A 14,275-nucleotide genomic window follows, 5' to 3' on the forward strand; every position below is an offset into this window, starting at 1 on the left:
CCACGTGTATTTCATGTTGTTGTTGCTATTGAATGCTTTTAATCTGGCACTAAGTCACACGACATGTGGGTTCAACTGATATGTGGATACAGAAAATTCTTACTCACTATACTCGAGATCATAAAAGTGTTAGCTAATGTATCTAATAAACTAATAGAGTTCATAAAGATAGGGATGCTCAAATAGCGTGTTAAGCCATTATGTATTTTGCTTGGTTTTTATTTAGAATGAGCACAATATTGCGACTTATAATAGACAATGGTTTGTGCCCTGGGATTCTAATAATGATGCATTATTTTATCTTAAACAATGGTTAAAATTAACAATGGCTTAGTGTGATGTATGATTTCAACTGTATCATGGATAGAGAAACCTAGTATAATAAGCACACACTATAGTTTCTGTGGAACATATTTTTGCTATAAATAAAATGGTTATATCTGATTAAATATTGCCAGTGATATTACTGACAATAATATACATTTTTCTTCCTACGTTCACATGATTGTTTCCATTTTGACTCATGTCTTTTTGATTATTTTCTAGAAACGGTCATATTTTTTAAAAAATTAATGAATGGTAAGAAAATAAGAGAAGCAATTTTGAGTAGCGTCAAACATTGTAGTTTTTACACCCTAACTTCTGGAATAATAGCAACCACAAGGATGAAAGTGGTTAATAATAGGCCATAAATGGAAGGCTATTGCAATGTTATATATATTTGGGTATGTGAAATTCCCCAAAACAGATTAAGTTAATTTATATTAAGAACCAATGAATCTGGGTCCTAGAAAACATATTGTAGGATGCAGTCACACAAAATATAGACTTGGCTAGCCTTTCCTTGCAAGTCTTCTTTCTTTTTGGCTACTATGACTCAGCCTTTCATCCTTCCAAGGCCAGTAAAATGAGGACTCAGATTGTTGGGGGCAATATGCTGACTCTGTAGCCCACTTAGAGAGGGCTATAAAGCACTGTGAAGCGGTATATAAGTGCTATTGCTATACCTTCACTTTTACAGACAGTGGAGGGACAGCAGCACATTTGGAAGACTCATATGGCTAGTTAGAAAGCTGTGTCTAGCTATCTTTGCTATGGAAAGCCACTTTATTTTTTCCCTGGAAAAAAGACAACCCTGCTTTTTTGCAAAAAGCAAAGATACTTGATAGTCTAAGGAAGCTCTGTTTCCTCCTTATTATGCATTGGCCTAATGACATCTAAAATGTGTCCACTTCTGGATCTTGCAATTTAAGTGGGATCCTGACAAACTGGAGCATATCCAGAGATAAAGGTCTTGGAAAGAAAAACTTAAAAAGAACAGTAAGAACTGTTCAGCTGTGGCACAGAGATAGCAGATTCTCCTTCACTGGAGACATTTAAACAGAGGCAGGATGTTTGTCTATGGAGATGCTGTAGCAATAGATTCTTGAACTGGACTTGGTGTATATAATTGGACTGTGTGATCTCTAAATTGCTTCCAACCTTTACAGTCTGATTGATTTGAACGCTTTGCATAATCTTATTTGATACTATGAAGCATAATATATTTTTATTTATTGACAAGTTATAATTTTTCTCAGAGGTGTAAAGCAGTTATTAACTTTGCATTACATGTAATGGTGATAAGAGAAAAGATGCAGATTATTTGCTGCATGATGCACAGGTTATTTCCTAATGGAAGGGAATCCACTGTTTTCCTCTGTGAGGTCCTGCCTCACCAGCATTCTCAAGAAAGCAGAACTCTTGAAACAAATGGCATTTCAAAAGGAACTTTTATTGGAAGACAGTGATAGCAGAGAGAGTTTAGGCAGAATCTGAATTTCTGTTCTGCCCCAGCTACAGACCCCAAAGAACACAGCATACACAAAGTTTGTACAAAACTTAATTTACTAAAATAACTCAGTCTTTTTCAAAATAAATGCTGTTAATAAACTTTCTTAACAGCCTATAAGAAACCAAAGATAAAGTAATCACAATCTTACTAAGGTTGGCAGAAAGCCCAGAAGCAATTTGCAGAGAATCCAGATGCGAAGGAGAGTGAACTAAAGTTGTTCCCTACAACTTGCTTCAGTCGGCGTTCCTCCTTAAATAGGCTAAGGGAGTGGCCAATTAGCCCCAAGCCTTACTCTCGAGGAGACCTCCTCCTCCTTCTGGAGGTTCTGAAGGCCCTGGCTGAATCCCTGCCTCTGGCACCACATCTTCTCCAGCCTCCTCATTGTCTGACTTGAGTGCCAGCTGCACAGGCTGCTGGCGCAGCACCACACCAGCCTCCTTGTTGTCAGAATCAGCTACAATCCGCACAGGCCGCTGATGGGCCACAACATTTTCACGTGCTGGAGTGTTAGTTTAAACCCCTCCTTTTGAGGCCCCTCCCAATGTCCAGTTCATCTTTGAATCAATCCAAAGGTGCGAAGATGTTGTGAGAACTTCAGGCTGAGAAGGTGATAACAGGCAGTTCCTAGGCTCCACGATCTCGCAACTCCGGTGTTGACACAAAATAGATGGCCCAAGGAACATTCTTTCCCCCCTCCCAACATCCCAAAGATACAAGCAGAGAAAAGGAACAAAGGAAAATCACACTCAAGCGTAACCCAAATCCTTCCCCCTCCTACCAGAATGGCAAGGTCCTGATAGAGATCTATGGAACCTGGGGCGTGGTTATGGCCATGGTGGTGTGAGGACATTTTCTCCACTTCGCAGGGCATTTTACGGAAGATAAATGTGGATTAAAGTGTTTGAAATGCACTGATAAGGACCAAAATTTTATAAATTGTATCGGAAGAGCTACTGGCCCAGTAGACTGACTTTGGAATCGGTAGGTCACCCTGAACGACTCGAATTTTGAAGCTTTTCATAGCGTGGGAAAGTGGAAGGAGCGAGGGGTGACCAGATAGGCAGTCGCGATTGCGTATTTGGAGCAAATAGCTGCCTTTGTTCTCATTATTACCGGGATCTGTGTTTGTTTTTGCTGGGGGATAAAGGCACGGAACATCAAAAGACCAGTGGAAAGGGTTTTGTTTTTTTTTTCTTGGAAGAATAAGTGAATCTTAAGTTGATCTTTTGTTTGTGAAAGTGCCTGAGCCGAAGCGGCAAAACGCATTTCTGGGCAGTGCCTTCCAACAGATGTTAGCTTTTTTTTTTTTTTTTTTTTAGGGAAATTACGTAAGCTGAATTGAGAACTATAAACTTTTATTGCTGGTCCTTTTGAGTGCAATAATAAGCTGTCTCAGCTTCAATTGTGGATTGCTGTCCCTTAATCTTCATTACAGACCCTCTTGGCAAAAGTGGATAATTAAAACTTATTAAAAAATGGCAACCCAACAATCTTTAGAAATGCAACAAGTTGCTGTGGCCTTAACTAAAATTGGTGAAAAGATATCAGGACTGTCAGATAGTATGGATAATATGATATTGGAAATTAAAAGAATGAAGCAAGAAATGAATGAAAATTTTGCAAAGCAAACAGTAGAAATGACAATAATTAAAGATGAAATTGAGCAGATTCATACACATGATGCAAAGATAGATCGGCAAATTGGAGAAATCTTTTTTAAAAATGAACAACAAGATAAAAAAATTTGTCTTTTGGAAGAAGAAGCGAGGAAATATAATCTGGTTATTCGAGGAATTCAAGAAGAAAAAGTGGACAATTTGAAACAACGAGTTTTAAAATGGCTCAATGACCTGGATACACAAATCACATTTACAGCAACAAATCTGGCAAGTGTTTTTAGAATTGGGTTTAAAAGACAAAACGGCTTAAATAGAAATGTACTTGTCAGATTTGCATATCTTAGTGACAAACTGGAAGTGATGGTGAAAGTGAGAGAGATGGGTGAAGCTTTGAAATTTGAGGAGAAAATTATTCAAGTCTTTCCGGATATATCTAGAGAAGAAAGGGCGTGGAGATTTTTTTTGAAGCCAATTACAAAGGTTCTGAGAGACAATGGAATTAAATATAATTGGAGGCCACCACAGCAACTAAAATTTTTTTATAAAGGAAGAATGCGAATAATTACTTTGGAAACAGATTCAGTGTCATACTTACATGAACTTGGATTGATTGTAAAGTATGAGGACATAACAGAGATAAAAGATCAAATGCTCAAGATGGGTGGAACATATGCAAAAACATCAACACCAGAAGAAAAAGGGGCTGCTGGAGGACAAGATCCTAAAGGATTAAAGCGGAAGGAAATCTCACCTGTGATGGTTGAACAAAAGAAAAGTCGTGATGATATAATGGGAGATGGAGCGGATAAGAAATTGAAGGATCTTGAAAAAGAATTGCAGGAAGCTGAGTGCGGGGAGAAGTTACCACCCTTTTCTCTGAGAGATGAATTTAAGTAGACTACCCGAAAGAAGTGACCCGACCATTAGCACGTCCCCTCTCCCCCACTCTCTTTATAGAGGCGGAAACCAATTGAGGATGTGGGGGATGAAGATTGTTTGTTATTTAATGTTTGATGTGTCTTTTGTCCCTTTTTATTTTTTTTTTAATTTTTTTTCTTCTATGTTGAATGTTGTTTGGAATGTGGGAGATTGGTGCTGGGATCTGGGCACAGAAAGGAAGAGGAGGGGAAAGGATTAAAAAAGTTACAGTTTAAATGGGTTTAATAAAAATAATGACATGGAATGTGAAGGGTACAGGGAACCAGATCAAGAGAAGACGATTGGAACTTAAAATTAAAAGAGATTTACCAGATATATTATTTTTGCAAGAAACCCATCAGAAATCTGAAGGCTCAAATAAAATAGCACAGGGTGAAATATTGTATATGTTGTAATAAAAAATTATTTTTTAAAAAAAGAGATCTATGGAATCTGACATCCTGTCTTTCCTTTGCACTTATTAAAAGCCATTAATAAGGCTTTAAGCAGCATTACACCTGCTACCTACTGAGCCTTTTATTTACCAGATCTGTTTATGATGGATATATGTTTATGTGATTTGGGAAAAGAAAGGCAGAATTTTTCAGTTATAATAAATAATTTTCTGAAAGAGGAATACCCAATGCTAAAATATTAGAGTAAGGTTCATTTTTCTAGTCATAGAACTACTCAGTGCTTAGATTTACATGGTTTGTAAGATAGAATAGAAAACCTCAGGTACATGATCCTAATCTCATCTTTATTAGAGCAATGGAAGTTTCTGTAAGGATTGCCTCTCCTTTCAACATAAGAAAGTAAAGACTCTTGAAACGTGGTAGTACAAAAGGATCCTTTTATTAAGCAGAAGTGATAGCAACCAAGTTAAAGCAAGATCTGAATACCCTTAGTCAAGACAAGTGGGATTAAAGCAGTAGAGACCACTCCCTTTAAATCAGAATGCAGATTTTAGCCAATACACAAGTGTGAATATGTTTTCTTTACTAGTTTCCCTGAGAACCCGAACAAACATGTATTCACATCGTTATCCTTTAAAGTGAAACAACCCACATGGCTATCATAAACATTCCTCCATGTTAAGAGGATCTCAGGGCTCTTTGGTGCCAGGATATAGGTTGTAAAATATCTGTTGACACAGGCAACAGATTAATTGCCAATTAATTGGCAGTATCACTTTTAGGGATCTGACCATTTCATTATACCAGTGGTTCTGAACTTGTGGTCAGTGGACCAATGGGGGAGAGTGGGCAATGTTACAGGAAGTCCGCAAAGATTTGAAGAAATGTTATGTTTTAAATATTAAGTCTTGGGAGTCTGTGGCCACAAAAGGTATTTAAAGGAGGTCCCTTGTAAAGAAAAGATTGAGAATTACATTACTTTACATTACATTACATTACATTACATTACATTACATTACATTACATTACATTACTTTACATTACATTACATTACATTACATTACATTACATTACATTACATTACATTACATTACATTACATTACATTCAGGGGTGAAATCTAAAATTTTTCCCTACCGGTTCTTTGGACGTGGCTTGATGGGGTGGTGTCCTGTGACTGAGTGGGCATGGCCAACTCAAAGTCACTCACAGCCACGCCCACTCAGTCACAAGACCCTTTCCCACCAAGCCACGCCCACAGAACCCAGTAGGAAAACTTTTTAAATTTCTATTCTGCCGGCGTGTCCTTACCTTTCTCCCACAGCTCCGCCCACCCGCCCCATTCCCCGACTCCTACTGCCTACCTTTCTCCCGCAGCTGGCTATCAGGGAAGACAAGCACCCGAAAGGTACTGATCTGTCCCCGTCCACACACACACACAAACACAGCCAGCCGAGGGTTAAGGAAGCACTTGGCACACACCCAGGTCTTTATCTCCAACTTGGCAGCGATATACCCACCGTCTGCACGTGCTTTATTTCCACAGAAACAGAAAGATAATATACTCAGCGTACAAGAGTCCAATAAAAATAAATATTCCTCTCAGCAGTTTCGGACGAGGCTTTAGTGACTATCCAAGGTTTATTTTTGTTCGTCACAGGGATCACTGGCCACCACCCTCTATTATATAGTCTCTGGGGTGTGGTCCAGTGACTCAGTTCTAATCCCTAGCACGCCTCCTGAGCTGCTGCAATCGTTTATCACGCCTTCGGAGGCGTGCGTCCAGGAATGATGTCTCTCCTTCACTCTCATCCAAGACACCTGTCTCCCTGCTAATCTCCTCTCCCTCGGCCGGCACCTGAGACAGTGCCAGAGGGGAGGGGCCTGGAGAGGGAGGCCTGGCTGACTCCTCTTCCTCATGCTTGGAGCTTTCTTCCTCCGATGGGATAGGCTCAGAGGGCGGGGCCACAACAGGTACCTGAGTCACTCACTCTCCTTCTTGAATGAGCCGCTCTGGTCCACGCGCCAGCTGCGCAAGCACACACCTTTTATTTAATTCACTCATCAGTGGCAGGTTGGGTGTGCGCTTGCGCAGCCGGCGTGTGGACCAGAGTGGCTCATTCAAGAAGGAGAGTGAGCGACTCCGGTACCTTTTGGGCGCTTGCCTTCCCTGACAGCCAGCCGCGGGAGAAAGGTGAGCAGTAGGAGTCGGGGAATGCACCATTCCCCGATGCCGGCCTTGCTGCGGAGCCGCTGCCACTCGCCCTTCACCATGCGGCTCCGCCCACCCGCCCCATTCCCCAGAGTCAAATTTCTTCCCATTTTGAAGAAAGCTCGAACGGCATTCTTCAAAATGTAAAAGGTCTTCTGCAGTCACAACATAAGCCTAAGACTGAAAATCAGGCTTATCAAATGTTACATCTTTTCTATCCTGCTCTATGGAGTAGAGAGTTGGTCTCTGACAGAAAACCACTTGAAGAAACTAGAAGCATTTGAAATGTGGATTTACAGACAGCTGTTACGTATAAGCTGGGTTAACAAAATCACAAATGAGGAGATGATAAGCCGTCTGGGAAAGCAAAGGGAAATAATCAAAGCCATTAAAAAGCGAAAGTTAGAGTATTTTGGACATGTGATGTGACACCCAGAAAAATACAGCATCTTTCACTTAATTGTCCAGGGAAAGATCAAAGGCAAACGAGGTCCAGGCAGAAGAAGAACATCATGGCTTCAAAACCTAAGGGAGTGGTTTGGACAAAACTCAGCAGCACTTTTTCATACAGCTGTTGACAAAAATAGAATTGCCAACATGATCGCCAATGTCCGATGGCAGACATGGCACAAGAAGAGGAATAATTGCATAAACATTAGCAATTATAAATTATAGCAGGTGGAGATTCTACGTCATATGTGTATAAACTTGGTATCCATGCATGTTCATGTTATAAGACAGAATATACTCAATTTATTTTTCCAAATAACAATTAGTAAAGGTAAAGGTTCCCTTTGCACATACGTGCTAGTCGTTCCTGACTCTAAGGGGCGGTGCTTATCTCCGTTTCTAAGCCAAAGACCTTTTTTTTAAAAAACAAGTTTTATTGATTTTTTTTCCACATACATATTTTATGAACTGAGTGTTGACCAAATCATATCTTATACAACTTGTCACATCCAAATACAATTTACATATTTCAATTTCTGTCAAAGTATTCTTTTCCCTACATTTTTATCTTGTCTTAATATCTTCTATACTTATTATATAAACAGTATCACCATCTGCCCATCCAATCCTAATTTCTTAACATTATTTCAATTAATTATCTTATCCATTGTTAATCATACATATTCTCTTTTAACTTTCATATTAATTCATTCTTCATCCTGATAAGTTTGAGTATATTCAGGGTTGCTCTTCTACCATTCCATCTCCCTTATTTTACAACAATCCTTCTCCTTCTCCTCTCTTTCCCTTCCCTCTCTCCTTCTATCCGTTTCTACTTTCTTCTTTCCTCCTCTGCTTCCCCTCCTCTCCTTCCCCTTCCTTTCCCCCACTCCTCCTTTCTTCCTCCCTTTCTAACTTTCTCTCCTACTCTTGTTTCCCCTCCCTTTCTTCCTTTCCTTTTACCTTTCTTCTATTCTTCTCCCTCCTTCCTCTCTTCTCCCCTCCTTTCTATCCCTCTACTCCTCTTTCCATTCTCTCTCCATTGTTGTATTTTTCAATTCAATATTTTCCAGAATGGTATCCAAGCAACCCCGATTTTTTCTCCATTTATTGAATATGTTTCTCAAAATTCCCATCACATTTTTTGGTTATTAACAATGTATTTGATCTTATTCCATTCTTACATTGAAACCTAATTAACCTTCCACCTCTTATTTTCCTTAATTCCTAATTTCTTATTCTAACATCAATTAATTATTTTATTTCATCATTTACAACATATTTTTTCAAAGTCCCCATCACGCTTTTTAACATTTCAATTTTATACCTTAATTTCAGTTATTTTCATAGTTAAACCAGATTACATTTCATATTACATCTGCTGATCCATTTTACAATAAGCAATATACATCTTGTTTGCTTCTTACATACAATTTCTACTATTAACACATTTCCCTTAAATCAACTAATATATGCTGTCGAGCCCAGCCATGGCTTGCCACACAAACACGATGATCATGCAATGATTCCAGGGGGGAATGGGCACCAGGTGGCTAGGCTTCAGTTGTGGTGATGGTGGTTCACTAGGTGTTACTGATGGTGGTGGTACCACATATGAAGACAAGTTGGGAATGTACCACAAGATGACAGAGAAGCAGCATCGTGGCTTCAGGAGCAGCGTAATCTCGGCTAGAGCAAGCAGGAAGTGGCCACCAAAATACTAAACAGCTGAGACGCACTGCCGGGGTGGGTCGCGGGCGGCACGGCTTATTTAAATGATGCTGAGAGGCGGTTGCTCTCAGCGCTGACTTTAGACTATTCATACTCGTCTTTTCCTGATCTCCGTGTATAGCGAATTAAACAAGCACTGATCAACCCACCCGGTGAACTGGCTTTGATTGCTTCAGTGTTCGTTTGCATATTCGTGGATTGGAAACCCGAGAGAAAGTCGGCACTGGCTATACTCAACCTGCTGTTTGCAACCGTGAGTAACGCTATGGCTGAGGGGACGTCTCCGGCTGTGCCTGATGCCATGGAGGCTGAAGGAGAAGAGGCGGTGGTTGTAGCTGTGACACCCAAGGAAAGTGAGGTCTTGGTGGTGCTGCCAAAGGAGAGGAAAGTCCCGAGTGAGGACCGTCCGGTAGAACATCAGGGAGAGATGGAGAAGGAGATAACGCAATCCACCTCAGGGAATTGGTGGCACAGCTCTGCAATAACAGATCCTGGGGAGGCTCGGGACAGAACCCCACCACCTGTTGGGCCAGCAGCATTTCAAAGATGGAGGGAGAGACAGTGGACAGAAGAGGATGACCGGGACTGCAGTTATTCCACGGGTTCTGGGGCCACCACTATGAAGGTGCTTAGAGAATGCTTCGGGGAGGCTAGTTTTTGGGATGCGCCTTCATGGCAGCCCTGGGAAATGGGATTGGACCCCTCAAACACCTGGAGAGGGACTGGCAGCGGGTCTGGTTCTGATTTGCATTTCCGCCTCATCAGCCCTAAATTGCGAAGAGAGCAGGATCCCCGATGGTTTAGGGGTACAGAACAACCTACTGGAGTCTTGTTACCAGCTACTGGGGAGGCAGTATGTGGGCCTGGTCGGGTCTAGCGGAAGTTATGAGGTACTTGACACCAGACCCCCACCTGCAAGGACACGGTCGGAATCCCACCGGCCAGTTGGTGGAAGTGGGGATAACATCAGAGGGCGTGAACAGGTGCCAGTTTGGCCTGTTGGTTCATGGCTTCAACAACCACCTTTCTGGGGCCCGCCACCCATCCAAGCCTCCTTCGATGGGAGTCCTGATAGAGTAGCATTGTTTCTCAGTCAAGTCATTAGCCATTTCGACCTCTATGGTAGATTCTACCCCTCGCAATGGGTGATGTGGTAGCCGTCACAACAGCACTGAAGGGGGAGGCAGCAGATTGGGTAGCCGACCTCCACAGTGAGCATGCCTGGGAGCTAACAAATCTGGGCATGTTTCTGGAGGGTCTCAGGGTCCAATTCGAGGATGAAACCAGGGCCCAATTTGCTGAGGGTGAGATAGTAGCGATTAAACAATGTGGCCGGTCCGCTAAGGAATATGTTAGAGAGTTCAGGAAAATTGCAGGGAGACTGAGAACCTGGCCCAAACACTTACTGATTCATCAATTCCATATGGGGCTGGATTGGGACTTGAGGCAGGCATGTGTCTATCGGGGATTGCTGCCACATCTTGCTGACTGTTCAAGGCCGCCATAGATATGGATATGGGACTTCAAGAGTTTAGAGACCGAGGCGAGGCCAGGATGGCATATCCACGATGGACAGCGGACAGAACACCCCCTAAAAGAGACAGTATCCAAGACAAGGGGAGGGCATTCGGCTCGTCGGCTGGTTTTCCAATGTTTCCGATGTAATCAGGAGGGCCATAGCATGGCTGAGTGCCCCTTACCGCCACCGGGATTGCCAGGATTACAAACCCCTGTGATAGGAGACAAACCAAGAGACCGTAATTGACCGACGTCTGAACGAACATGACTTGCATCTCAAACCATACCCATGAAGATTGTTATGCCAGGGAAGGATGTTGGAGGACCATCCGAGGTGGAGGTTGGACAATTACCATTGGTAGCTGAGGAGAGTGATGAGGACGCATCGAACGATGGTGAGCAGACCTGTTCGGCCCTTTGTGATCCCGGTAATGATACAGAACACCCGCACAGCAGTGGGATGTGAACAAGGAGCATTAATTCATTCGGGATTTATCCAGTGTCTGATCCGTAGGTCTGTGGTGGATGAGTTAGCTGTACAAGTCAGGAAACTACATACACCAATCAAATTTGAGTAGATGGATGGTTCGGTGCTGGGGGGTCAACTGTCTACCCATGTAACTGACCTTGTCCAATTAGAGATAGGAGACCACTGGGAGCATATACAGTTCAAGTTGTGGATAAAATGGTCGAGCCCCTGGAACTTCCGGTTGGTGCCGCAGCGACACAGACAGGGATATGGCAAGCTCCACAGAACTTTGCCAAAACCCCGTCTGCTAAGCTGCCACCAACAGGTCTGCGGACCTCCCCTGTCTTGTAGGGACAGGGGGACAAGAAGGGACCCCTTGGGCAGCCGAGAGGAACGGGCAGGTTCCTTGGGGCTGGAGGCTTTCCCTTCATGCTGGCAGCAGTGGAACGACAGCCATGGTGGCTGTCCTGAAACTGCAGCAACCAGGAACAAAGATCGTGCTGGAGGAGAGAAGAAGAAGCGGAGAAGAATAGAGAGCGAGTATCTCGAAACCGGATGAGTGACACCAACCCAGGCAAAATAACAAATATATTTGGATTTAAAAAAAAAAAAGACCCCAAACTTCAAATAGCGGCTACAGAGCCGTGGGGCTTGAAGATTGAAAAAGAAAAAAAATGGAAATGAAGACCCGAAATAGACTTTGTTTTATTAAATTTGGCTTAATTAGCTTTTAACAACTCAGTAAATTGACTTTGCTTTTATTTGGAATGGATTGGAGAAATGTTCCCAAATTGGGAATTTACACTTTTGAAAGTTAACGAAGCTAATGAAGACAGAAAGACAGATGGCTACAAAATTGCCATGGAGTCTGCGGTGACTAAGCAGGAAAGTGGATTGAAGTGTTTTTCTTTCCATTTGAAAAAGAAACATTTTAAATGGCTTTTTACTTTGGATTACTTTGAAATTAACTTTAGATATATTGACTTTGGAGATTTCTATTCTGTCCCAGATGATTTTAAGAAGAAAGAAGGAATATTTTAGACATTTGACAATGGAAATTAACAAGCTTAGCAAAAAAAAAAAATTAGGTGTGGCACAGGAAAAAAAGACAGGAAGTTGATGCATCACACATGGAACAGACATTATAAAAGCATTAAAGGAACATACAGAATTTTTTAATTTGAACAGATGAACTTTGAAATGGAACATTTATGGACAGAGAGAAAAAGGAAGAAAAGGAGGAAATAAAGTAATAAATTTTAAATGTAACTAAACTGAAATGTAAAGATTAAAAGCCTAAAGGTATACACGTTTTTTGGATAAAAACAGAAAGGCTTCTGGAGTAATAAAAATAGAAAATAAGAGATGGCAATTAAAATAGAGGATGATATATAGGTGGTTAAAACAATAAAGAAGAGTATATATTACTGTGAGACAACTTTAAGAAAAATTTACTGCTTGATGTAACATGTTTTAATTTTAATTTGCAAACAAATGTTAGATTGATAATTATGCTGGATTAAGGTTTTATTGAACAAAGTATCAGACACACAGATATTAGTGACAAATTGTGTTTTAATTTAATATATGATGGAAATGATGATTACTATGAAATATATTGAGAATTAATTTGAAAGACTATGCTGGAAACTGACATAAAATAGATAATTATATGTTAAGGGGAAGTTAAAATAAGAGGGATGGATACCAACTAGATAAGAGTTTGAGACTCGGAGGAAATATGTTAGAAACTAGTTAAAATGCTGGAAATCAGCCAAACACTTACAGGAGAGTTGGAGGAGACTATGCTGGAAATCAGCCAAACAAGAGTGGGAGCCCTGGAGGGGACTATGCGGGAAATCAGCCAAACATAATATGCTGGAAATCAGCCAATAAAATGCTGGAAATCAGCCAAACAAACAGGAGGAGAATTGGAGGAGACTATGCTGGAAATCAGCCAAACAAAATATGCTGGAAATCAGCCAATAATGGTGGTAGGCTTGGAGGAGATTATATTGAAATTAGCCAAAAATAGTTGGTGCTCTGGAGAAGAATATGCTGGGAATCAGCCAAACAGAATACGTTGGATAATAACCAAATAATAGAGGGAGGTATGGTGTGATAAATCTGTGTAACATGAAAATAAAAAAATAAAAAAAATATTTACAAAAAAAAAATGGTTGAGCCCCTCATCCTGGGTCTCACGTGGTTAGACAAATGGCAGCCAACTATATGGTGGGAAAATGGGTTTAGGAAGCTGAGACTGACCCTTGGTCCTGAACCACTGAAGGACCAGGCAAAAGTGGAGACATCACATGAGGTGCTTAGTACTGGTGCGGGAGGAAGGTTTCCAGAGATGTACGAGGATTTGGAGGAGGTGTTTAGTGAAAAGAAATATGAGGTGTTGCCTCCACACTGGCCTACTGATTGCGCTATAGAATTGATATCAGGGGCTAGATTTCCTAAACCTCGCATGTATTCAATGACCCCGAAGGAACTCGAGAACTTAGGTGTTATATCGATAAAAACCTAGCCAGAGGATTCATAAGACCCAGAAGTCTTACATGGTGGCGCTAGTTCTTTTTTGAGAAAAGAAAGATGGCAGTCTCTGTCTATGTGTTGACTTTTGTGGATTTAATGCAGTGTGCGTAGAGCATTTGTATCCTCTTCCGCTGATGAAAGATCTATTATCTACCTTAGCATCTGGCAGAAACTAGACTTGTGAGAAGCCTACTACCAGATGCGCATTAGACCAGGGGATGAGTGGAAAACAACCTTTAACTGTTCCCTGGGAAGTTACCAATTCCAGATAATGCCGTTCGGTTTACAGGGCGCCCCGGATATGTTTATGCAGGTGATAAATGGAGTACTGCATGAACATTTCTATCGGGGAGTCCTTGTATATTTGGACGATATACTGATATACACAAAAACAATGGAAGAACACACCCAGTTGGTTCATCAGATTTTGGAGAAGTTATTGGCGGCTAAATTGTACATAAAATTGTCAAAATGAGTTCCATCAAACGGCCATAGATTATTTGGGTTATCATATATCAGAGAAGGGGGTTGAAATGGATCCTAAGAAAGTACAAGCCATATTAGACTG

At 41.2% G+C, this 14,275-nt stretch overlaps 1 protein-coding gene across 1 annotated transcript in view; it reads left to right on the forward strand.

The window, feature by feature from the left end:
• DOCK4 (dedicator of cytokinesis 4) overlaps window positions 1–14,275 on the forward strand; it is a 705,907-nt gene that overhangs the window by 189,446 nt on the left and 502,186 nt on the right. The window lies entirely within an intron of this gene.

This window comes from Pituophis catenifer, unplaced genomic scaffold, assembly GCF_029215685.1.
Source record: "Pituophis catenifer annectens isolate HBS135680 unplaced genomic scaffold, rPitCat1.0.hap2 SCAF_7, whole genome shotgun sequence".
NCBI lineage: Eukaryota > Metazoa > Chordata > Lepidosauria > Squamata > Colubridae > Pituophis > Pituophis catenifer.